This window comes from Amia ocellicauda, chromosome 8 (genome assembly GCF_036373705.1).
Source record: "Amia ocellicauda isolate fAmiCal2 chromosome 8, fAmiCal2.hap1, whole genome shotgun sequence".
Lineage (NCBI taxonomy): Eukaryota > Metazoa > Chordata > Actinopteri > Amiiformes > Amiidae > Amia > Amia ocellicauda.
This window is the reverse complement of record NC_089857.1, coordinates 8619832-8645243: the sequence shown is the minus strand read 5'-3', so window position 1 is coordinate 8645243 and position 25412 is coordinate 8619832. Positions and strand designations below refer to the sequence as shown.

Genomic DNA, 25412 nt, shown 5'->3' with positions numbered 1-25412 from the left:
ACACAGGCATACAATAGATCTTGTTCTCCAACGTAAACGGTCCCTAGTAACTAGGGTACATTCGTAAATAAATTGAGCATCATGGCTAGAAGTGACTAAATGTTGCCTAATCTTTCTCATCGAGAAATGACACAATTACAGCAACACAGAAAGGAACTCCACCGGACAAAGTTCAGTGCTCACAAGGAGCCTCATTCAACACACACGGTTCCATTCCCATTCATGCAAAGCACGAAAGTGTAAAACTTGGGAACATACTTGAGAGCAAAGATCACATTCAATCTCATTCAAGGCACGGATGTGAATGCAACGGGATGAAATTACTGAAATGATGCCTGCCCTCGAACTGTGATGATGGACTACCCGACTCGCCAATAATATTGGGTTCTGGTGTATTGAAATACAGGAGCTGCTGGATTTGTGTGTTTTCTTACCCCCTCACCATAGTTTGTCAAATGTTTATACAACTGAACTTATATTCAAGGTTTGTTTCTCTTCATATGTTTTACTGGTTTACATTTGTCTCATCAACCTGTTGAATGATTCTTCTGCTTTCAAAACAAAATGACAACAGGATGAATGCACACACTTGAAAATACAATACATGCAATGTTATGCATCATAGTGATGCAACCTCCTTTCAGTTTCATACTGCATGTCAATTGAAATCCTTACTGAAATGCACACCTTCTCAAGATTGCGCTTGACTGGCGTGTCAGGCACTCAATTACAGCTGTTTTATCAAGACAATGTGTTCGTTTTGTAAAATATAGTTCCGGTCTGGTGTGGCACCCCAGCTAACGCACAACGTTGCCACAACTTTTCGTGTTAGCAGGGACTGTCTGCGGCGCGCTGGTGTGTCCCGGACTTTAGAGTAGAGAGACAGTTCAACTGCAAGTATGAGCGGCAGAAACGGATATTGCCTTCCCTTTAAGTAGAGCGTCAGGGACAGCTTCCCCTGCTTACGGCCATACTAGCCTGAATACGCCCGATCTCGTCCGATCTCGGAAGCTAAGCAGGCTCCGGCCTGGTCAGTACTTGGATGGGAGACCGCATGGGAATACCAGGTACTGTAAGCTTTTGCATCTTTTACACACCAGAGGGCGACAAATCACGAGTTTTAACTTTGGATACACGCAATTTCTTCATTATTTCAGATTTGACTTCCCCAAATACACAGGCATACAATAGATCTTGTTCTCCAACGTAAACGGTCCCTAGTAACTAGGGTACATTCGTAAATAAATTGAGCATCATGGCTAGAAGTGACTAAATGTTGCCTAATCTTTCTCATCGAGAAATGACACAATTACAGCAACACAAAAAGGAACTCCACCGGACAAAGTTCAGTGCTCACAAGGAGCCTCATTCAACACACACGGTTCCATTCCCATTCATGCAAAGCACGAAAGTGTAAAACTTGGGAACATACTTGAGAGCAAAGATCACATTCAATCTCATTCAAGGCACGGATGTGAATGCAACGGGATGAAATTACTGAAATGATGCCTGCCCTCGAACTGTGATGATGGACTACCCGACTCGCCAATAATATTGGGTTCTGGTGTATTGAAATACAGGAGCTGCTGGATTTGTGTGTTTTCTTACCCCCTCACCATAGTTTGTCAAATGTTTAAACAACTGAACTTATATTCAAGGTTTGTTTCTCTTCATATGTTTTACTGGTTTACATTTGTCTCAGCAACCTGTTGAATGATTCTTCTGCTTTCAAAACAAAATGACAACAGGATGAATGCACACACTTGAAAATACAATACATGCAATGTTATGCATCATAGTGATGCAACCTCCTTTCAGTTTCATACTGCATGGCAATTGAAATCCTTACTGAAATGCACACCTTCTCAAGATTGCGCTTGACTGGCGTGTCAGGCACTCAATTACAGCTGTTTTATCAAGACAATGTGTTCGTTTTGTAAAATATAGTTCCGGTCTGGTGTGGCACCCCAGCTAACGCACAACGTTGCCACAACGTTTCGTGTTAGCAGGGACTGTCTGCGGCGCGCTGGTGTGTCCCGGACTTTAGAGTAGAGAGACAGTTCAACTGCAAGTATGAGCGGCAGAAACGGATATTGCCTTCCCTTTAAGTAGAGCGTCAGGGACAGCTTCCCCGGCTTACGGCCATACTAGCCTGAATACGCCCGATCTCGTCCGATCTCGGAAGCTAAGCAGGCTCGGGCCTGGTCAGTACTTGGATGGGAGACCGCCTGGGAATACCAGGTGCTGTAAGCTTTTGCATCTTTTACACACCAGAGGGCGACAAATCACGAGTTTTAACTTTGGATACACGCAATTTCATCATTATTTCAGATTTGACTTCCCCAAATACACAGGCATACAATAGATCTTGTTCTCCAACGTAAACGGTCCCTAGTAACTAGGGTACATTCGTAAATAAATTGAGCATCATGGCTAGAAGTGACTAAATGTTGCCTAATCTTTCTCATCGAGAAATGACACAATTACAGCAACACAAAAAGGAACTCCACCGGACAAAGTTCAGTGCTCACAAGGAGCCTCATTCAACACACACGGTTCCATTCCCATTCATGCAAAGCACGAAAGTGTAAAACTTGGGAACATACTTGAGAGCAAAGATCACATTCAATCTCATTCAAGGCACGGATGTGAATGCAACGGGATGAAATTACTGAAATGATGCCTGCCCTCGAACTGTGATGATGGACTACCCGACTCGCCAATAATATTGGGTTCTGGTGTATTGAAATACAGGAGCTGCTGGATTTGTGTGTTTTCTTACCCCCTCACCATAGTTTGTCAAATGTTTATACAACTGAACTTATATTCAAGGTTTGTTTCTCTTCATATGTTTTACTGGTTTACATTTGTCTCAGCAACCTGTTGAATGATTCTTCTGCTTTCAAAACAAAATGACAACAGGATGAATGCACACACTTGAAAATACAATACATGCAATGTTATGCATCATAGTGATGCAACCTCCTTTCAGTTTCATACTGCATGTCAATTGAAATCCTTACTGAAATGCACACCTTCTCAAGATTGCGCTTGACTGGCGTGTCAGGCACTCAATTACAGCTGTTTTATCAAGACAATGTGTTCGTTTTGTAAAATATAGTTCCGGTCTGGTGTGGCACCCCAGCTAACGCACAACGTTGCCACAACGTTTCGTGTTAGCAGGGACTGTCTGCGGCGCGCTGGTGTGTCCCGGACTTTAGAGTAGAGAGACAGTTCAACTGCAAGTATGAGCGGCAGAAACGGATATTGCCTTCCCTTTAAGTAGAGCGTCAGGGACAGCTTCCCCGGCTTACGGCCATACTAGCCTGAATACGCCCGATCTCGTCCGATCTCGGAAGCTAAGCAGGCTCGGGCCTGGTCAGTACTTGGATGGGAGACCGCCTGGGAATACCAGGTGCTGTAAGCTTTTGCATCTTTTACACACCAGAGGGCGACAAATCACGAGTTTTAACTTTGGATACACGCAATTTCATCATTATTTCAGATTTGACTTCCCCAAATACACAGGCATACAATAGATCTTGTTCTCCAACGTAAACGGTCCCTAGTAACTAGGGTACATTCGTAAATAAATTGAGCATCATGGCTAGAAGTGACTAAATGTTGCCTAATCTTTCTCATCGAGAAATGACACAATTACAGCAACACAAAAAGGAACTCCACCGGACAAAGTTCAGTGCTCACAAGGAGCCTCATTCAACACACACGGTTCCATTCCCATTCATGCAAAGCACGAAAGTGTAAAACTTGGGAACATACTTGAGAGCAAAGATCACATTCAATCTCATTCAAGGCACGGATGTGAATGCAACGGGATGAAATTACTGAAATGATGCCTGCCCTCGAACTGTGATGATGGACTACCCGACTCGCCAATAATATTGGGTTCTGGTGTATTGAAATACAGGAGCTGCTGGATTTGTGTGTTTTCTTACCCCCTCACCATAGTTTGTCAAATGTTTAAACAACTGAACTTATATTCAAGGTTTGTTTCTCTTCATATGTTTTACTGGTTTACATTTGTCTCAGCAACCTGTTGAATGATTCTTCTGCTTTCAAAACAAAATGACAACAGGATGAATGCACACACTTGAAAATACAATACATGCAATGTTATGCATCATAGTGATGCAACCTCCTTTCAGTTTCATACTGCATGTCAATTGAAATCCTTACTGAAATGCACACCTTCTCAAGATTGCGCTTGACTGGCGTGTCAGGCACTCAATTACAGCTGTATTATCAAGACAATGTGTTCGTTTTGTAAAATATAGTTCCGGTCTGGTGTGGCACCCCAGTTAACGCACAACGTTGCCACAACGTTTCGTGTTAGCAGGGACTGTCTGCGGCGCGCTGGTGTGTCCCGGACTTTAGAGTAGAGAGACAGTTCAACTGCAAGTATGAGCGGCAGAAACGGATATTGCCTTCCCTTTAAGTAGAGCATCAGGGACAACCTCCCCGGCTTACGGCCATAGTAGCCTGAATACGCCCGATCTCGTCCGATCTCGGAAGCTAAGCAGGCTCCGGCCTGGTCAGTACTTGGATGGGAGACCGCCTGGGAATACCAGGTGCTGTAAGCTTTTGCATCTTTTACACACCAGAGGGCGACAAATCACGAGTTTTAACTTTGGATACACGCAATTTCATCATTATTTCAGATTTGACTTCCCCAAATACACAGGCATACAATAGATCTTGTTCTCCAATGTAAACGGTCCCTAGTAACTAGAGTACATTCGTAAATAAATTGAGCATCATGGCTAGAAGTGACTAAATGTTGCCTAATCTTTCTCATCGAGAAATGACACAATTACAGCAACACAAAAAGGAACTCCACCGGACAAAGTTCAGTGCTCACAAGGAGCCTCATTCAACACACACGGTTCCATTCCCATTCATGCAAAGCACGAAAGTGTAAAACTTGGGAACATACTTGAGAGCAAAGATCACATTCAATCTCATTCAAGGCACGGATGTGAATGCAACGGGATGAAATTACTGAAATGATGCCTGCCCTCGAACTGTGATGATGGACTACCCGACTCGCCAATAATATTGGGTTCTGGTGTATTGAAATACAGGAGCTGCTGGATTTGTGTGTTTTCTTACCCCCTCACCATAGTTTGTCAAATGTTTAAACAACTGAACTTATATTCAAGGTTTGTTTCTCTTCATATGTTTTACTGGTTTACATTTGTCTCAGCAACCTGTTGAATGATTCTTCTGCTTTCAAAACAAAATGACAACAGGATGAATGCACACACTTGAAAATACAATACATGCAATGTTATGCATCATAGTGATGCAACCTCCTTTCAGTTTCATACTGCATGTCAATTGAAATCCTTACTGAAATGCACACCTTCTCAAGATTGCGCTTGACGGGCGTGTCAGGCACTCAATTACAGCTGTTTTATCAAGACAATGTGTTCGTTTTGTAATATATAGTTCCGGTCTGGTGTGGCACCCCAGCTAACGCACAACGTTGCCACAATGTTGCCACAACGTGGCGTGTTAGCAGGGACTGTCTGCGGCGCGCTGGTGTGTCCCGGGCTTTAGAGTAGAGAGACAGTTCAACTGTAAGTATGAACGGCAGAAACGGATATTGCCTTCCCTTTAAGTAGAGCGTCAGGGACAGCCTCACTGGCTTACGGCCATACTAGCCTGAATACGCCCGATCTCGTCCGATCTCGGAAGCTAAGCAGGCTCGGGCCTGGTCAGTACTTGGATGGGAGACCGCCTGGGAATACCTGGTGCTGTAAGCTTTTGCATCTTTTACACACCAGAGGGCGACAAATCACGAGTTTTAACTTTGGATACACGCAATTTCATCATTATTTCAGATTTGACTTCCCCAAATACACAGGCATACAATAGATCTTGTTCTCCAACGTAAACGGTCCCTAGTAACTAGGGTACATTCGTAAATAAATTGAGCATCATGGCTAGAAGTGACTAAATGTTGCCTAATCTTTCTCATCGAGAAATGACACAATTACAGCAACACAAAAAGGAACTCCACCGGACAAAGTTCAGTGCTCACAAGGAGCCTCATTCAACACACACGGTTCCATTCCCATTCATGCAAAGCACGAAAGTGTAAAACTTGGGAACATACTTGAGAGCAAAGATCACATTCAATCTCATTCAAGGCACGGATGTGAATGCAACGGGATGAAATTACTGAAATGATGCCTGCCCTCGAACTGTGATGATGGACTACCCGACTCGCCAATAATATTGGGTTCTGGTGTATTGAAATACAGGAGCTGCTGGATTTGTGTGTTTTCTTACCCCCTCACCATAGTTTGTCAAATGTTTAAACAACTGAACTTATATTCAAGGTATGTTTCTCTTCATATGTTTTACTGGTTTACATTTGTCTCAGCAACCTGTTGAATGATTCTTCTGCTTTCAAAACAAAATGACAACAGGATGAATGCACACACTTGAAAATACAATACATGCAATGTTATGCATCATAGTGATGCAACCTCCTTTCAGTTTCATACTGCATGTCAATTGAAATCCTTACTGAAATGCACACCTTCTCAAGATTGCGCTTGACTGGCGTGTCAGGCACGCAATTACAGCTGTTTTATCAAGACAATGTGTTCGTTTTGTAATATATAGTTCCGGTCTGGTGTGGCACCCCAGCTAACGCACAACGTTGCCACAATGTTGCCACAACGTGGCATGTAAGCAGGGACTGGCTGCAGCGCGCTGGTGTGTCCCGGGCTTTAGAGTAGAGAGACAGTTCAACTGCAAGTATGAGCGGCAGAAACGGATATTGCCTTCCCTTTAAGTAGAGCGTCAGGGACAGCCTTCCTGGCTTACGGCCATACTAGCCTGAATACGCCCGATCTCGGAAGCTAAGCAGGCTCGTGCCTGGTCAGTACTTGGATGGGAGACAGCCTGGGAATACCAGGTGCTGTAAGCTTTTGCATCTTTTACACACCAAAGGGCGACAAATCACGAGTTTTAACTTTGGATACACGCAATTTCATCATTATTTCAGATTTGACTTCCCCAAATACACAGGCATACAATAGATCTTGTTCTCCAACGTAAACGGTCCCTAGTAACTAGTGTACATTTGTAAATAAATTGAGCATCATGGCTAGAAGTGACTAAATGTTGCCTAATCTTTCTCATCGAGAAATGACACAATTACAGCAACACAAAAAGGAACTCCACCGGACAAAGTTCAGTGCTCACAAGGAGCCTCATTCAACACACACGGTTCCATTCCCATTCATGCAAAGCACGAAAGTGTAAAACTTGGGAACATACTTGAGAGCAATGATCACATTCAATCTCATTCAAGGCACGGATGTGAATGCAACGGGATGAAATTACTGAAATGATGCCTGCCCTCGAACTGTGATGATGGACTACCCGACTCGCCAATAATATTGGGTTCTGGTGTATTGAAATACAGGAGCTGCTGGATTTGTGTGTTTTCTTACCCCCTCACCATAGTTTGTCAAATGTTTAAACAACTGAACTTATATTCAAGGTTTGTTTCTCTTCATATGTTTTACTGGTTTACATTTGTCTCAGCAACCTGTTGAATGATTCTTCTGCTTTCAAAACAAAATGACAACAGGATGAATGCACACACTTGAAAATACAATACATGCAATGTTATGCATCATAGTGATGCAACCTCCTTTCAGTTTCATACTGCATGTCAATTGAAATCCTTACTGAAATGCACACCTTCTCAAGATTGCGCTTGACTGGCATGTCAGGCACTCAATTACAGCTGTATTATCAAGACAATGTGTTCGTTTTGTAAAATATAGTTCCGGTCTGGTGTGGCACCCCAGCTAACGCACAACGTTGCCACAACGTTTCGTGTTAGCAGGGACTGTCTGCGGCGCGCTGGTGTGTCCCGGACTTTAGAGTAGAGAGACAGTTCAACTGCAAGTATGAGCGGCAGAAACGGATATTGCCTTCCCTTTAAGTAGAGCGTCAGGGACAGCTTCCCTGGCTTACGGCCATACTAGCCTGAATACGCCCGATCTCGTCCGATCTCGGAAGCTAAGCAGGCTCGGGCCTGGTCAGTACTTGGATGGGAGACCGCCTGGGAATACCAGGTGCTGTAAGCTTTTGCATCTTTTACACACCAGAGGGCGACAAATCACGAGTTTTAACTTTGGATACACGCAATTTCATCATTATTTCAGATTTGACTTCCCCAAATACACAGGCATACAATAGATCTTGTTCTCCAACGTAAACGGTCCCTAGTAACTAGGGTACATTCGTAAATAAATTGAGCATCATGGCTAGAAGTGACTAAATGTTGCCTAATCTTTCTCATCGAGAAATGACACAATTACAGCAACACAAAAAGGAACTCCACCGGACAAAGTTCAGTGCTCACAAGGAGCCTCATTCAACACACACGGTTCCATTCCCATTCATGCAAAGCACGAAAGTGTAAAACTTGGGAACATACTTGAGAGCAAAGATCACATTCAATCTCATTCAAGGCACGGATGTGAATGCAACGGGATGAAATTACTGAAATGATGCCTGCCCTCGAACTGTGATGATGGACTACCCGACTCGCCAATAAAATTGGGTTCTGGTGTATTGAAATACAGGAGCTGCTGGATTTGTGTGTTTTCTTACCCCCTCACCATAGTTTGTCAAATGTTTAAACAACTGAACTTATATTCAAGGTATGTTTCTCTTCATATGTTTTACTGGTTTACATTTGTCTCAGCAACCTGTTGAATGATTCTTCTGCTTTCAAAACAAAATGACAACAGGATGAATGCACACACTTGAAAATACAATACATGCAATGTTATGCATCATAGTGATGCAACCTCCTTTCAGTTTCATACTGCATGTCAATTGAAATCCTTACTGAAATGCACACCTTCTCAAGATTGCGCTTGACTGGCGTGTCAGGCACGCAATTACAGCTGTTTTATCAAGACAATGTGTTCGTTTTGTAATATATAGTTCCGGTCTGGTGTGGCACCCCAGCTAACGCACAACGTTGCCACAATGTTGCCACAACGTGGCATGTAAGAAGGGACTGGCTGCAGCGCGCTGGTGTGTCCCGGGCTTTAGAGTAGAGAGACAGTTCAACTGCAAGTATGAGCGGCAGAAACGGATATTGCCTTCCCTTTAAGTAGAGCGTCAGGGACAGCTTCCCTGGCTTACGGCCATACTAGCCTGAATACGCCCGATCTCGGAAGCTAAGCAGGCTCGGGCCTGGTCAGTACTTGGATGGGAGACCGCCTGGGAATACCAGGTGCTGTAAGCTTTTGCATCTTTTACACACCAGAGGGCGACAAATCACGAGTTTTAACTTTGGATACACGCAATTTCATCATTATTTCAGATTTGACTTCCCCAAATACACAGGCATACAATAGATCTTGTTCTCCAACGTAAACGGTCCCTAGTAACTAGGGTACATTCGTAAATAAATTGAGCATCATGGCTAGAAGTGACTAAATGTTGCCTAATCTTTCTCATCGAGAAATGACACAATTACAGCAACACAAAAAGGAACTCCACCGGACAAAGTTCAGTGCTCACAAGGAGCCTCATTCAACACACACGGTTCCATTCCCATTCATGCAAAGTACGAAAGTGTAAAACTTGGGAACATACTTGAGAGCAAAGATCACATTCAATCTCATTCAAGGCACGGATGTGAATGCAACGGGATGAAATTACTGAAATGATGCCTGCCCTCGAACTGTGATGATGGACTACCCGACTCGCCAATAATATTGGGTTCTGGTGTATTGAAATACAGGAGCTGCTGGATTTGTGTGTTTTCTTACCCCCTCACCATAGTTTGTCAAATGTTTAAACAACTGAACTTATATTCAAGGTTTGTTTCTCTTCATATGTTTTACTGGTTTACATTTGTCTCAGCAACCTGTTGAATGATTCTTCTGCTTTCAAAACAAAATGACAACAGGATGAATGCACACACTTGAAAATACAATACATGCAATGTTATGCATCATAGTGATGCAACCTCCTTTCAGTTTCATACTGCATGTCAATTGAAATCCTTACTGAAATGCACACCTTCTCAAGATTGCGCTTGACTGGCGTGTCAGGCACTCAATTACAGCTGTTTTATCAAGAGAATGTGTTCGTTTTGTAATATATAGTTCCGGTCTGGTGTGGCACCCCAGCTAACGCACAACGTTGCCACAATGTTGCCACAACGTGGCGTGTTAGCAGGGACTGTCTGCGGCGCGCTGGTGTGTCCCGGGCTTTAGAGTAGAGAGACAGTTCAACTGCAAGTATGAACGGCAGAAACGGATATTGCCTTCCCTTTAAGTAGAGCGTCAGGGACAGCCTCCCTGGCTTACGGCCATACTAGCCTGAATACGCCCGATCTCGTCCGATCTCGGAAGCTAAGCAGGCTCGGGCCTGGTCAGTACTTGGATGGGAGACCGCCTGGGAATACCAGGTGCTGTAAGCTTTTGCATCTTTTACACACCAGAGGGCGACAAATCACGAGTTTTAACTTTGGATACACGCAATTTCATCATTATTTCAGATTTGACTTCCCCAAATACACAGGCATACAATAGATCTTGTTCTCCAACGTAAACGGTCCCTAGTAACTAGGGTACATTCGTAAATAAATTGAGCATCATGGCTAGAAGTGACTAAATGTTGCCTAATCTTTCTCATCGAGAAATGACACAATTACAGCAACACAAAAAGGAACTCCACCGGACAATGTTCAGTGCTCACAAGGAGCTTCATTCAACACACACGGTTCCATTCCCATTCATGCAAAGCACGAAAGTGTAAAACTTGGGAACATACTTGAGAGCAAAGATCACATTCAATCTCATTCAAGGCACGGATGTGAATGCAACGGGATGAAATTACTGAAATGATGCCTGCCCTCGAACTGTGATGATGGACTACCCGACTCGCCAATAATATTGGGTTCTGGTGTATTGAAATACAGGAGCTGCTGGATTTGTGTGTTTTCTTACCCCCTCACCATAGTTTGTCAAATGTTTAAACAACTGAACTTATATTCAAGGTTTGTTTCTCTTCATATGTTTTACTGGTTTACATTTGTCTCAGCAACCTGTTGAATGATTCTTCTGCTTTCAAAACAAAATGACAACAGGATGAATGCACACACTTGAAAATACAATACATGCAATGTTATGCATCATAGTGATGCAACCTCCTTTCAGTTTCATACTGCATGTCAATTGAAATCCTTACTGAAATGCACACCTTCTCAAGATTGCGCTTGACTGGCGTGTCAGGCACTCAATTACAGCTGTTTTATCAAGACAATGTGTTCGTTTTGTAATATATAGTTCCGGTCTGGTGTGGCACCCCAGCTAACGCACAACGTTGCCACAACGTTTCGTGTTAGCAGGGACTGTCTGCGGCGCGCTGGTGTGTCCCGGACTTTAGAGTAGAGAGACAGTTCAATTGCAAGTATGAGCGGAAGAAACGGATATTGCCTTCCCTTTAAGTAGAGCGTCAGGGACAGCCTCCCTGGCTTACGGCCATACTAGCCTGAATACGCCCGATCTCGTCCGATCTCGGAAGCTAAGCAGGCTCGGGCCTGGTCAGTACTTGGATGGGAGACCGCCTGGGAATACCAGGTGCTGTAAGCTTTTGCATCTTTTACACATCAGAGGGCGACAAATCACGAGTTTTAACTTTGGATACACGCAATTTCATCATTATTTCAGATTTGACTTCCCCAAATACACAGGCATAGAATAGATCTTGTTCTCCAACGTAAACGGTCCCTAGTAACTAGTGTACATTCGTAAATAAATTGAGCATCATGGCTAGAAGTGACTAAATGTTGCCTAATCTTTCTCATCGAGAAATGACACAATTACAGCAACACAAAAAGGAACTCCACCGGACAAAGTTCACTGCTCACAAGGAGCCTCATTCAACACACACGGTTCCATTCCCATTCATGCAAAGCACGAAAGTGTAAAACTTGGGAAAATACTTGAGAGCAAAGATCACATTCAATCTCATTCAAGGCACGGATGTGAATGCAACGGGATGAAATTACTGAAATGATGCCTGCCCTCGAACTGTGATGATGGACTACCCGACTCGCCAATAATATTGGGTTCTGGTGTATTGAAATACAGGAGCTGCTGGATTTGTGTGTTTTCTTACCCCCTCACCATAGTTTGTCAAATGTTTAAACAACTGAACTTATATTCAAGGTTTGTTTCTCTTCATATGTTTTACTGGTTTACATTTGTCTCAGCAACCTGTTGAATGATTCTTCTGCTTTCAAAACAAAATGACAACAGGATGAATGCACACACTTGAAAATACAATACATGCAATGTTATGCATCATAGTGATGCAACCTCCTTTCAGTTTCATACTGCATGTCAATTGAAATCCTTACTGAAATGCACACCTTCTCAAGATTGCGCTTGACTGGCGTGTCAGGCACTCAATTACAGCTGTTTTATCAAGACAATGTGTTCGTTTTGTAATATATAGTTCCGGTCTGGTGTGGCACCCCAGCTAACGCACAACGTTGCCACAACGTTTCGTGTTAGCAGGGACTGTCTGCGGCGCGCTGGTGTGTCCCGGACTTTAGAGTAGAGAGACAGTTCAACTGCAAGTATGAGCGGCAGAAACGGATATTGCCTTCCCTTTAAGTAGAGCGTCAGGGACAGCTTCCCTGGCTTACGGCCATACTAGCCTGAATACGCCCGATCTCGTCCGATCTCAGAAGCTAAGCAGGCTCGGGCCTGGTCAGTACTTGGATGGGAGACCGCCTGGGAATACCAGGTGCTGTAAGCTTTTGCATCTTTTACACACCAGAGGGCGACAAATCACGAGTTTTAACTTTGGATACACGCAATTTCATCATTATTTCAGATTTGACTTCCCCGAATACACAGGCATACAATAGATCTTGTTCTCCAACGTAAACGGTCCCTAGTAACTAGGGTACATTCGTAAATAAATTGAGCATCATGGCTAGAAGTGACTAAATGTTGCCTAATCTTTCTCATCGAGAAATTACACAATTACAGCAACACAAAAAGGAACTCCACCGGACAAAGTTCAGTGCTCACAAGGAGCCTCATTCAACACACACGGTTCCATTCCCATTCATGCAAAGCACGAAAGTGTAAAACTTGGGAACATACTTGAGAGCAAAGATCACATTCAATCTCATTCAAGGCACGGATGTGAATGCAACGGGATGAAATTACTGAAATGATGCCTGCCCTCGAACTGTGATGATGGACTACCAGACTCGCCAATAATATTGGGTTCTGGTGTATTGAAATACAGGAGCTGCTGGATTTGTGTGTTTTCTTACCCCCTCACCATAGTTTGTCAAATGTTTAAACAACTGAACTTATATTCAAGGTTTGTTTCTCTTCATATGTTTTACTGGTTTACATTTGTCTCAGCAACCTGTTGAATGATTCTTCTGCTTTCAAAACAAAATGACAACAGGATGAATGCACACACTTGAAAATATAATACATGCAATGTTATGCATCATAGTGATGCAACCTCCTTTCAGTTTCATACTGCATGTCAATTGAAATCCTTACTGAAATGCACACCTTCTCAAGATTGCGCTTGACTGGCGTGTCAGGCACTCAATTACAGCTGTTTTATCAAGACAATGTGTTCGTTTTGTAAAATATAGTTTCGGTCTGGTGTGGCACCCCAGCTAACGCACAACGTTGCCACAACGTTGCCACAAAGTTTCGTGTTAGCAGGGACTGTCTGCGGCGCGCTGGTGTGTCCCGGACTTTAGAGTAGAGAGACAGTTCATTTGCAAGTATGAGCGGCAGAAACGGATATTGCCTTCCCTTTAAGTAGAGCGTCAGGGACAGCCTCCCTGGCTTACGGCCATACTAGCCTGAATACGCCCGATCTCGGAAGCTAAGCAGGCTCGGGCCTGGTCAGTACTTGAATGGGAGACCGCCTGGGAATACCAGGTGCTGTAAGCTTTTGCATCTTTTACACACCAGAGCGCGACAAATCACGAGTTTTAACTTTGGATACACGCAATTTCATCATTATTTCAGATTTGACTTCCCCAAATACACAGGCATACAATAGATCTTGTTCTCCAACGTAAACGGTCCCTAGTAACTAGGGTACATTCGTAAATAAATTGAGCATCATGGCTAGAAGTGACTAAATGTTGCCTAATCTTTCTCATCGAGAAATGACACAATTACAGCAACACAAAAAGGAACTCCACCGGACAAAGATCAGTGCTCACAAGGAGCCTCATTCAACACACACTGTTCCATTCCCATTCATGCAAAGCACGAAAGTGTAAAACTTGGGAACATACTTGAGAGCAAAGATCACATTCAATCTCATTCAAGGCACGGATGTGAATGCAACGGGATGAAATTACTGAAATGATGCCTGCCCTCGAACTGTGATGATGGACTACCCGACTCGCCAATAATATTGGGTTCTGGTGTATTGAAATACAGGAGCTGCTGGATTTGTGTGTTTTCTTACCCCCTCACCATAGTTTGTCAAATGTTTAAACAACTGAACTTATATTCAAGGTTTGTTTCTCTTCATATGTTTTACTGGTTTACATTTGTCTCAGCAACCTCAGCAAAAATGATTCTTCTACTTTCAAAACAAAATGACAACAGGATGAATGCACACACTTGAAAATACAATACATGCAATGTTATGCATCATAGTGATGCAACCTCCTTTCAGTTTCATACTGCATGTCAATTGAAATCCTTACTGAAATGCACACCTTCTCAAGATTGCGCTTGACTGGCGTGTCAGGCACTCAATTACAGCTGTATTATCAAGACAATGTGTTCGTTTTGTAAAATATAGTTCCGGTCTGGTGTGGCACCCCAGCTAACGCACAACGTTGCCACAACGTTTCGTGTTAGCAGGGACTGTCTGCAGCGTGCTGGTGTGTCCCGGACTTTAGAGTAGAGAGACAGTTCAACTGCAAGTATGAGCGGCAGAAACGGATATTGCCTTCCCTTTAAGTAGAGGGTCAAGGACAGCCTCCCTGGCTTACGGCCATACTAGCCTGAATACGCCCGATCTCGTCCGATCTCGGAAGCTAAGCAGGCTCGGGCCTGGTTAGTACTTGGATGGGAGACCGCCTGGGAATACCAGGTGCTGTAAGCTTTTGCATCTTTTACACGCCAGAGGGCGACAAATCACGAGTTTTAACTTTGGATACACGCAATTTCATCATTATTTCAGATTTGACTTCCCCAAATACACAGGCATACAATAGATCTTGTTCTCCAACGTAAACGGTCCCTAGAAACTAGGGTACATTCGTAAATAAATTCAGCATCATGGCTAGAAGTGACTAAATGTTGCCTAATCTTTCTCATCGAGAAATGACACAATTACAGCAACACAAAAAGGAACTCCACCGGACAAAGTTCAGTGCTCACAAGGAGCCTCATTCAACACACACGGTTCCATTCCCATTCATGCAAAGCACGAAAGTGTAAAACTTGGGAACATACTTGAGAGCAAAGATCACATTCAATCTCATTCAAGGCACGGATGTGAATGCAACGGGATGAAATAACTGAAATGATGCCTGCCCTCGAACTGTGATGATGGACTACCCGACTCGCCAATAATATTGGCTTCTGGTGTATTGAAATACAGGAGCTGCTGGATGTGTGTGTTTTCTTACCCCCTCACCATAGTTTGTCAAATGTTTAAACAACTGAACTTATATTCAAGGTTTGTTTCTCTTCATATGTTTTACTGGTTTACATTTGTCTCAGCAACCTGTTGAATGATTCTTCTGCTTTCAAAACAAAATGACAACAGGATGAATGCACACACTTGAAAATACAATACATGCAATGTTATGCATCATAGTGATGCAACCTCCTTTCAGTTTCATACTGCATGTCAATTGAAATCCTTACTGAAATGCACACCTTCTCAAGATTGCGCTTGACTGGCGTGTCAGGCACTCAATTACAGCTGTTTTATCAAGACAATGTGTTCGTTTTGTAATATATAGTTCCGGTCTGGTGTGGCACCCCAGCTAACGCACAACGTTGCCACAACGTTGCCACAAAGTTTCGTGTTAGCAGGGACTGTCTGCGGCGCGCTGGTGTGTCCCGGACTTTAGAGTAGAGAGACAGTTCATTTGCAAGTATGAGCGGCAGAAACGGATATTGCCTTCCCTTTAAGTAGAGCATCAGGGACAGCCTCCCTGGCTTACGGCCATACTAGCCTGAATACGCCCGATCTCGGAAGCTAAGCAGGCTCGGGCCTGGTCAGTACTTGGATGGGAGACCGCCTGGGAATACCAGGTGCTGTAAGCTTTTGCATCTTTTACACACCAGAGGGCGACAAATCACGAGTTTTAACTTTGGATACACGCAATTTCATCATTATTTCAGATTTGACTTCCCCAAATACACAGGCATACAATAGATCTTGTTCTCCAACGTAAACGGTCCCTAGTAACTAGGGTACATTCGTAAATAAATTGAGCATCATGGCTAGAAGTGACTAAATGTTGCCTAATCTTTCTCATCGAGAAATGACACAATTACAGCAACACAAAAAGGAACTCCACCGGACAAAGTTCAGTGCTCACAAGGAGCCTCATTCAACACACACGGTTCCATTCCCATTCATGCAAAGCACGAAAGTGTAAAACTTGGGAACATACTTGAGAGCAAAGATCACATTCAATCTCATTCAAGGCACGGATGTGAATGCAACGGGATGAAATTACTGAAATGATGCCTGCCCTCGAACTGTGATGATGGACTACCCGACTCGCCAATAATATTGGGTTCTGGTGTATTGAAATACAGGAGCTGCTGGATTTGTGTGTTTTCTTACCCCCTCACCATAGTTTGTCAAATGTTTAAACAACTGAACTTATATTCAAGGTTTGTTTCTCTTCATATGTTTTACTGGTTTACATTTGTCTCAGCAACCTGTTGAATGATTCTTCTGCTTTCAAAACAAAATGACAACAGGATGAATGCACACACTTGAAAATACAATACATGCAATGTTATGCATCATAGTGATGCAACCTCCTTTCAGTTTCATACTGCATGTCAATTGAAATCCTTACTGAAATGCACACCTTCTCAAGATTGCGCTTGACTGGCGTGTCAGGCACTCAATTACAGCTGTTTTATCAAGACAATGTGTTCGTTTTGTAATATATAGTTCCGGTCTGGTGTGGCACCCCAGCTAACGCACAACGTTGCCACAACGTTTCGTGTTAGCAGGGACTGTCTGCGGCGCGCTGGTGTGTCCCGGACTTTAGAGTAGAGAGACAGTTCAACTGCAAGTATGAGCGGCAGAAACGGATATTGCCTTCCCTTTAAGTAGAGCGTCAGGGACAGCCTCCCTGGCTTACGGCCATACTAGCCTGAATACGCCCGATCTCGTCCGATCTCGGAAGCTAAGCAGGCTCGGGCCTGGTCAGTACTTGGATGGGAGACCGCCTGGGAATACCAGGTGCTGTAAGCTTTTGCATCTTTTACACACCAGAGGGCGACAAATCACGAGTTTTAACTTTGGATACACGCAATTTCATCATTATTTCAGATTTGACTTCCCCAAATACACAGGCATACAATAGATCTTGTTCTCCAACGTAAACGGTCCCTAGTAACTAGGGTACATTCGTAAATAAATTGAGCATCATGGCTAGAAGTGACTAAATGTTGCCTAATCTTTCTCATCGAGAAATGACACAATTACAGCAACACAAAAAGGAACTCCACCGGACAAAGTTCAGTGCTCACAAGGAGCCTCATTCACCACACACGGTTCCATTCCCATTCATGCAAAGCACGAAAGTGTAAAACTTGGGAACATACTTGAGAGCAAAGATCACATTCAATCTCATTCAAGGCACGGATGTGAATGCAACGGGATGAAATTACTGAAATGATGCCTGCCCTCGAACTGTGATGATGGACTACCCGACTCGCCAATAATATTTGGTTCTGGTGTATTGAAATACAGGAGCTGCTGGATTTGTGTGTTTTCTTACCCCCTCACCATAGTTTGTCAAATGTTTAAACAACTGAACTTATATTCAAGGTTTGTTTCTCTTCATATGTTTTACTGGTTTACATTTGTCTCAGCAACCTGTTGAATGATTCTTCTGCTTTCAAAACAAAATGACAACAGGATGAATGCACACACTTGAAAATACAATACATGCAATGTTATGCATCATAGTGATGCAACCTCCTTTCAGTTTCATACTGCATGTCAATTGAAATCCTTACTGAAATGCACACCTTCTCAAGATTGCGCTTGACTGGCGTGTCAGGCACTCAATTACAGCTGTATTATCAAGACAATGTGTTCGTTTTGTAAAATATAGTTCCGGTCTGGTGTGGCACCCCAGCTAACGCACAACGTTGCCACAACGTTTCGTGTTAGCAGGGACTGTCTGCAGCGTGCTGGTGTGTCCCGGACTTTAGAGTAGAGAGACAGTTCAACTGCAAGTATGAGCGGCAGAAACGGATATTGCCTTCCCTTTAAGTAGAGGGTCAAGGACAGCCTCCCTGGCTTACGGCCATACTAGCCTGAATACGCCCGATCTCATCCAATCTCGGAAGCTAAGCAGGCTCGGGCCTGGTTAGTACTTGGATGGGAGACCGCCTGGGAATACCAGGTGCTGTAAGCTTTTGCATCTTTTACACACCAGAGGGCGACAAATCACGAGTTTTAACTTTGGATACACGCAATTTCATCATTATTTCAGATTTGACTTCCCCAAATACACAGGCATACAATAGATCTTGTTCTCCAACGTAAACGGTCCCTAGTAACTAGGGTACATTCGTAAATAAATTGAGCATCATGGCTAGAAGTGACTAAATGTTGCCTAATCTGTCTCATCGAGAAATGACACAATTACAGCAACACAAAAAGGAACTCCACCGGACAAAGTTCAGTGCTCACAAGGAGCCTCATTCAACACACACGGTTCCATTCCCATTCATGCAAAGCACGAAAGTGTAAAACTTGGGAACATACTTGAGAGCAAAGATCACATTCAATCTCAATCAAGGCACGGATGTGAATGCAACGGGATGAAATTACTGAAATGATGCCTGCCCTCGAACTGTGATGATGGACTACCCGACTCGCCAATAATATTGGCTTCTGGTGTATTGAAATACAGGAGCTGCTGGATTTGTGTGTTTTCTTACCCCCTCACCATAGTTTGTCAAATGTTTAAACAACTGAACTTATATTCAAGGTTTGTTTCTCTTCATATGTTTTACTGGTTTACATTTGTCTCAGCAACCTGTTGAATGATTCTTCTGCTTTCAAAACAAAATGACAACAGGATGAATGCACACACTTGAAAATATAATACATGCAATGTTATGCATCATAGTGATGCAACCTCCTTTCAGTTTCATACTGCATGTCAATTGAAATCCTTACTGAAATGCACACCTTCTCAAGATTGCGCTTGACTGGCGTGTCAGGCACTCAATTACAGCTGTTTTATCAAGACAATGTGTTCGTTTTGTAAAATATAGTTCCGGTCTGGTGTGGCACCCCAGCTAACGCACAACGTTGCCACAATGTTGCCACAACGTGGCGTGTTAGCAGGGACTGTCTGCGGCACGCTGGTGTGTCCCGGGCTTTAGAGTAGAGAGACAGTTCAACTGTAAGTATGAACGGCAGAAACGGATATTGCCTTCCCTTTAAGTAGAGCGTCAGGGACAGCCTCCCTGGCTTACGGCCATACTAGCCTGAATACGCCCGATCTCGTCCGATCTCGGAAGCCAAGCAGGCTCGGGCCTGGTCAGTACTTGGATGGGAGACCGCCTGGGAATACCAGGTGCTGTAAGCTTTTGCATCTTTTACACACCAGAGGGCGACAAATCACGAGTTTTAACTTTGGATACACGCAATTTCATCATTATTTCAGATTTTACCTCCCCAAATACACAGGCATACAATAGATCTTGTTCTCCAACGTAAACGGTCCCTAGTAACTAGGGTACATTCGTAAATAAATTGAGCATCATGGCTAGAAGTGACTAAATGTTGCCTAATCTTTCTCATCGAGAAATGACACAATTACAGCAACACAAAAAGGAACTCCACCGGACAAAGTTCAGTGCTCACAAGGAGCCTCATTCAACACACACGGTTCCATTCCCATTCATGCAAAGCACGAAAGTGTAAAACTTGGGAACATACTTGAGAGCAAAGATCACATTCAATCTCATTCAAGGCACGGATGTGAATGCAACGGGATGAAATTACTGAAATGATGCCTGCCCTCGAACTGTGATGATGGACTACCCGACTCGCCAATAATATTGGGTTCTGGTGTATTGAAATACAGGAGCTGCTGGATTTGTGTGTTTTCTTACCCCCTCACCATAGTTTGTCAAATGTTTAAACAACTGAACTTATATTCAAGGTTTGTTTCTCTTCATATGTTTTACTGGTTTACATTTGTCTCAGCAACCTGTTGAATGATTCTTCTGCTTTCAAAACAAAATGACAACAGGATGAATGCACACACTTGAAAATACAATACATGCAATGTTATGCATCATAGTGATGCAACCTCCTTTCAGTTTCATACTGCATGTCAATTGAAATCCTTACTGAAATGCACACCTTCTCAAGATTGCGCTTGACTGGCGTGTCAGGCACTCAATTACAGCTGTTTTATCAAGACAATGTGTTCGTTTTGTAATATATAGTTCCGGTCTGGTGTGGCACCCCAGCTAACGCACAACGTTGCCACAATGTTGCCACAACGTGGCGTGTTAGCAGGGACTGTCTGCGGCGCGCTGGTGTGTCCCGGGCTTTAGAGTAGAGAGACAGTTCAACTGTAAGTATGAACGGCAGAAACGGATATTGCCTTCCCTTTAAGTAGAGCGTCAGGGACAGCCTCCCTGGCTTACGGCCTACTAGCCTGAATACGCCCGATCTCGTCCGATCTCGGAAGCCAAGCAGGCTCGGGCCTGGTCAGTACTTGGATGGGAGACCGCCTGGGAATACCAGGTGCTGTAAGCTTTTGCATCTTTTACACACCAGAGGGCGACAAATCACGAGTTTTAACTTTGGATACACGCAATTTCATCATTATTTCAGATTTTACTTCCCCAAATACACAGGCATACAATAGATCTTGTTCTCCAACGTAAACGGTCCCTAGTAACTAGGGTACATTCGTAAATAAATTGAGCATCATGGCTAGAAGTGACTAAATGTTGCCTAATCTTTCTCATCGAGAAATGACACAATTACAGCAACACAAAAAGGAACTCCACCGGACAAAGTTCAGTGCTCACAAGGAGCCTCATTCAACACACACGGTTCCATTCCCATTCATGCAAAGCACGAAAGTGTAAAACTTGGGAACATACTTGAGAGCAAAGATCACATTCAATCTCATTCAAGGCACGGATGTGAATGCAACGGGATGAAATTACTGAAATGATGCCTGCCCTCGAACTGTGATGATGGACTACCCGACTCGCCAATAATATTGGGTTCTGGTGTATTGAAATACAGGAGCTGCTGGATTTGTGTGTTTTCTTACCCCCTCACCATAGTTTGTCAAATGTTTAAACAACTGAACTTATATTCAAGGTTTGTTTCTCTTCATATGTTTTACTGGTTTACATTTGTCTCAGCAACCTGTTGAATGATTCTTCTGCTTTCAAAACAAAATGACAACAGGATGAATGCACACACTTGAAAATACAATACATGCAATGTTATGCATCATAGTGATGCAACCTCCTTTCAGTTTCATACTGCATGTCAATTGAAATCCTTACTGAAATGCACACCTTCTCAAGATTGCGCTTGACTGGCGTGTCAGGCACTCAATTACAGCTGTTTTATCAAGACAATGTGTTCGTTTTGTAAAATATAGTTCCGGTCTGGTGTGGCACCCCAGCTAACGCACAACGTTGCCACAATGTTGCCACAACGTGGCGTGTTAGCAGGGACTGTCTGCGGCGCGCTGGTGTGTCCCGGGCTTTAGAGTAGAGAGACAGTTCAACTGTAAGTATGAACGGCAGAAACGGATATTGCCTTCCCTTTAAGTAGAGCGTCAGGGACAGCCTCCCTGGCTTACGGCCTACTAGCCTGAATACGCCCGATCTCGTCCGATCTCGGAAGCTAAGCAGGCTCGGGCCTGGTCAGTACTTGGATGGGAGACCGCCTGGGAATACCAGGTGCTGCAAGCTTTTGCATCTTTTACACACCAGAGGGCGACAAATCACGATTTTTAACTTTGGATACACGCAATTTCATCATTATTTCAGATTTGACTTCCCCAAATACACAGGCATACAATAGATCTTGTTCTCCAACGTAAACGGTCCCTAGTAACTAGGGTACATTCGTAAATAAATTGAGCATCATGGCTAGAAGTGACTAAATGTTGCCTAATCTTTCTCATCGAGAAATGACACAATTACAGCAACACAAAAAGGAACTCCACCGGACAAAGTTCACTGCTCACAAGGAGCCTCATTCAACACACACGGTTCCATTCCCATTCATGCAAAGCACGAAAGTGTAAAACTTGGGAACATACTTGAGAGCAAAGATCACATTCAATCTCATTCAAGGCACGGATGTGAATGCAACGGGATGAAATTACTGAAATGATGCCTGCCCTCGAACTGTGATGATGGACTACCCGACTCGCCAATAATATTGGGTTCTGGTGTATTGAAATACAGGAGCTGCTGGATTTGTGTGTTTTCTTACCCCCTCACCATAGTTTGTCAAATGTTTAAACAACTGAACTTATATTCAAGGTTTGTTTCTCTTCATATGTTTTACTGGTTTACATTTGTCTCAGCAACCTGTTGAATGATTCTTCTGCTTTCAAAACAAAATGACAACAGGATGAATGCACACACTTGAAAATACAATACATGCAATGTTATGCATCATAGTGATGCAACCTCCTTTCAGTTTCATACTGCATGTCAATTGAAATCCTTACTGAAATGCACACCTTCTCAAGATTGCGCTTGACTGGCGTGTCAGGCACTCAATTACAGCTGTATTATCAAGACAATGTGTTCGTTTTGTAAAATATAGTTCCGGTCTGGTGTGGCACCCCAGCTAACGCACAACGTTGCCACAACGTTTCGTGTTAGCAGGGACTGTCTGCAGCGTGCTGGTGTGTCCCGGACTTTAGAGTAGAGAGACAGTTCAACTGCAAGTATGAGCGGCAGAAACGGATATTGCCTTCCCTTTAAGTAGAGGGTCAAGGACAGCCTCCCTGGCTTACGGCCATACTAGCCTGAATACGCCCGATCTCGTCCGATCTCGGAAGCTAAGCAGGCTCGGGCCTGGTTAGTACTTGGATGGGAGACCGCCTGGGAATACCAGGTGCTGTAAGCTTTTGCATCTTTTACACGCCAGAGGGCGACAAATCACGAGTTTTAACTTTGGATACACGCAATTTCATCATTATTTCAGATTTGACTTCCCCAAATACACAGGCATACAATAGATCTTGTTCTCCAACGTAAACGGTCCCTAGAAACTAGGGTACATTCGTAAATAAATTCAGCATCATGGCTAGAAGTGACTAAATGTTGCCTAATCTTTCTCATCGAGAAATGACACAATTACAGCAACACAAAAAGGAACTCCACCGGACAAAGTTCAGTGCTCACAAGGAGCCTCATTCAACACACACGGTTCCATTCCCATTCATGCAAAGCACGAAAGTGTAAAACTTGGGAACATACTTGAGAGCAAAGATCACATTCAATCTCATTCAAGGCACGGATGTGAATGCAACGGGATGAAATAACTGAAATGATGCCTGCCCTCGAACTGTGATGATGGACTACCCGACTCGCCAATAATATTGGCTTCTGGTGTATTGAAATACAGGAGCTGCTGGATGTGTGTGTTTTCTTACCCCCTCACCATAGTTTGTCAAATGTTTAAACAACTGAACTTATATTCAAGGTTTGTTTCTCTTCATATGTTTTACTGGTTTACATTTGTCTCAGCAACCTGTTGAATGATTCTTCTGCTTTCAAAACAAAATGACAACAGGATGAATGCACACACTTGAAAATACAATACATGCAATGTTATGCATCATAGTGATGCAACCTCCTTTCAGTTTCATACTGCATGTCAATTGAAATCCTTACTGAAATGCACACCTTCTCAAGATTGCGCTTGACTGGCGTGTCAGGCACTCAATTACAGCTGTTTTATCAAGACAATGTGTTCGTTTTGTAATATATAGTTCCGGTCTGGTGTGGCACCCCAGCTAACGCACAACGTTGCCACAACGTTTCGTGTTAGCAGGGACTGTCTGCGGCGCGCTGGTGTGTCCCGGACTTTAGAGTAGAGAGACAGTTCAACTGCAAGTATGAGCGGCAGAAACGGATATTGCCTTCCCTTTAAGTAGAGCGTCAGGGATAGCCTCCCTGGCTTACGGCCATACTAGCCTGAATACGCCCGATCTCGTCCGATCTCGGAAGCTAAGCAGGCTCGGGCCTGGTCAGTACTTGGATGGGAGACCGCCTGGGAATACCAGGTGCTGTAAGCTTTTGCATCTTTTACACACCAGAGGGCGACAAATCACGAGTTTTAACTTTGGATACACGCAATTTCATCATTATTTCAGATTTGACTTCCCCAAATACACAGGCATACAATAGATCTTGTTCTCCAACGTAAACGGTCCCTAGTAACTAGGGTACATTCGTAAATAAATTGAGCATCATGGCTAGAAGTGACTAAATGTTGCCTAATCTATCTCATCGAGAAATGACACAATTACAGCAACACAAAAAGGAACTCCACCGGACAAAGTTCAGTGCTCACAAGGAGCCTCATTCAACACAAACGGTTCCATTCCCATTCATGCAAAGCACGAAAGTGTAAAACTTGGGAACATACTTGAGAGCAAAGATCACATTCAATCTCATTCAAGGCACGGATGTGAATGCAACGGGATGAAATTACTGAAATGATGCCTGCCCTCGAACTGTGATGATGGACTACCCGACTCGCCAATAATATTGGGTTCTGGTGTATTGAAATACAGGAGCTGCTGGATTTGTATGTTTTCTTACCCCCTCACCATACTTTCTCAAATGTTTAAACAACTGAACTTATATTCAAGGTTTGTTTCTCTTCATATGTTTTACTGGTTTACATTTGTCTCAGCAACCTGTTGAATGATTCTTCTGCTTTCAAAACAAAATGACAACAGGATGAATGCACACACTTGAAAATACAATACATGCAATGTTATGCATCATAGTGATGCAACCTCCTTTCAGTTTCATACTGCATGTCAATTGAAATCCTTACTGAAATGCACACCTTCTCAAGAT

General features: G+C 43.4%; 17 non-coding genes and 4 pseudogenes across 17 annotated transcripts; all 21 read left to right on the top strand.

Moving 5' to 3' along the window:
• The first annotated feature begins 960 nt into the window (after positions 1-960).
• LOC136757072 (5S ribosomal RNA) lies at positions 961-1079 on the top strand. The gene has a single exon (XR_010819118.1). It is a non-coding gene; the product is annotated as a 5S ribosomal RNA (ribosomal RNA).
• Positions 1080-2134: 1055 nt separating this feature from the next.
• Positions 2135-2253, top strand: LOC136757959 (5S ribosomal RNA). Its single transcript, XR_010819769.1, has one exon. It is a non-coding gene; the product is annotated as a 5S ribosomal RNA (ribosomal RNA).
• A 1055-nt stretch (positions 2254-3308) lies between these two features.
• Positions 3309-3427, top strand: LOC136757958 (5S ribosomal RNA). Its single transcript, XR_010819768.1, has one exon. It is a non-coding gene; the product is annotated as a 5S ribosomal RNA (ribosomal RNA).
• A 1055-nt stretch (positions 3428-4482) lies between these two features.
• LOC136757200 (5S ribosomal RNA) lies at positions 4483-4601 on the top strand. Its single transcript, XR_010819239.1, has one exon. It is a non-coding gene; the product is annotated as a 5S ribosomal RNA (ribosomal RNA).
• Positions 4602-5667: 1066 nt separating this feature from the next.
• On the top strand, positions 5668-5786 carry LOC136755866 (5S ribosomal RNA). Its single transcript, XR_010817976.1, has one exon. It is a non-coding gene; the product is annotated as a 5S ribosomal RNA (ribosomal RNA).
• A 1066-nt stretch (positions 5787-6852) lies between these two features.
• LOC136757770 (uncharacterized) lies at positions 6853-6961 on the top strand (annotated as a pseudogene).
• Positions 6962-8016: 1055 nt separating this feature from the next.
• On the top strand, positions 8017-8135 carry LOC136757957 (5S ribosomal RNA). Its single transcript, XR_010819767.1, has one exon. It is a non-coding gene; the product is annotated as a 5S ribosomal RNA (ribosomal RNA).
• Positions 8136-9201: 1066 nt separating this feature from the next.
• LOC136757599 (uncharacterized) lies at positions 9202-9310 on the top strand (annotated as a pseudogene).
• Positions 9311-10376: 1066 nt separating this feature from the next.
• On the top strand, positions 10377-10495 carry LOC136757956 (5S ribosomal RNA). Its single transcript, XR_010819766.1, has one exon. It is a non-coding gene; the product is annotated as a 5S ribosomal RNA (ribosomal RNA).
• Positions 10496-11550: 1055 nt separating this feature from the next.
• Positions 11551-11669, top strand: LOC136757955 (5S ribosomal RNA). Its single transcript, XR_010819765.1, has one exon. It is a non-coding gene; the product is annotated as a 5S ribosomal RNA (ribosomal RNA).
• A 1055-nt stretch (positions 11670-12724) lies between these two features.
• Positions 12725-12843, top strand: LOC136756707 (5S ribosomal RNA). Its single transcript, XR_010818772.1, has one exon. It is a non-coding gene; the product is annotated as a 5S ribosomal RNA (ribosomal RNA).
• Positions 12844-13909: 1066 nt separating this feature from the next.
• On the top strand, positions 13910-14018 carry LOC136757656 (uncharacterized; annotated as a pseudogene).
• Positions 14019-15076: 1058 nt separating this feature from the next.
• Positions 15077-15195, top strand: LOC136757619 (5S ribosomal RNA). Its single transcript, XR_010819569.1, has one exon. It is a non-coding gene; the product is annotated as a 5S ribosomal RNA (ribosomal RNA).
• Positions 15196-16261: 1066 nt separating this feature from the next.
• Positions 16262-16370, top strand: LOC136757598 (uncharacterized; annotated as a pseudogene).
• Positions 16371-17425: 1055 nt separating this feature from the next.
• Positions 17426-17544, top strand: LOC136757954 (5S ribosomal RNA). Its single transcript, XR_010819764.1, has one exon. It is a non-coding gene; the product is annotated as a 5S ribosomal RNA (ribosomal RNA).
• A 1055-nt stretch (positions 17545-18599) lies between these two features.
• On the top strand, positions 18600-18718 carry LOC136756057 (5S ribosomal RNA). Its single transcript, XR_010818160.1, has one exon. It is a non-coding gene; the product is annotated as a 5S ribosomal RNA (ribosomal RNA).
• Positions 18719-19784: 1066 nt separating this feature from the next.
• Positions 19785-19903, top strand: LOC136756169 (5S ribosomal RNA). Its single transcript, XR_010818270.1, has one exon. It is a non-coding gene; the product is annotated as a 5S ribosomal RNA (ribosomal RNA).
• A 1066-nt stretch (positions 19904-20969) lies between these two features.
• Positions 20970-21087, top strand: LOC136757423 (5S ribosomal RNA). Its single transcript, XR_010819450.1, has one exon. It is a non-coding gene; the product is annotated as a 5S ribosomal RNA (ribosomal RNA).
• Positions 21088-22153: 1066 nt separating this feature from the next.
• Positions 22154-22271, top strand: LOC136757475 (5S ribosomal RNA). Its single transcript, XR_010819494.1, has one exon. It is a non-coding gene; the product is annotated as a 5S ribosomal RNA (ribosomal RNA).
• Positions 22272-23326: 1055 nt separating this feature from the next.
• On the top strand, positions 23327-23445 carry LOC136757501 (5S ribosomal RNA). Its single transcript, XR_010819518.1, has one exon. It is a non-coding gene; the product is annotated as a 5S ribosomal RNA (ribosomal RNA).
• Positions 23446-24500: 1055 nt separating this feature from the next.
• On the top strand, positions 24501-24619 carry LOC136757952 (5S ribosomal RNA). The gene has a single exon (XR_010819763.1). It is a non-coding gene; the product is annotated as a 5S ribosomal RNA (ribosomal RNA).
• Positions 24620-25412: the final 793 nt, after the last annotated feature.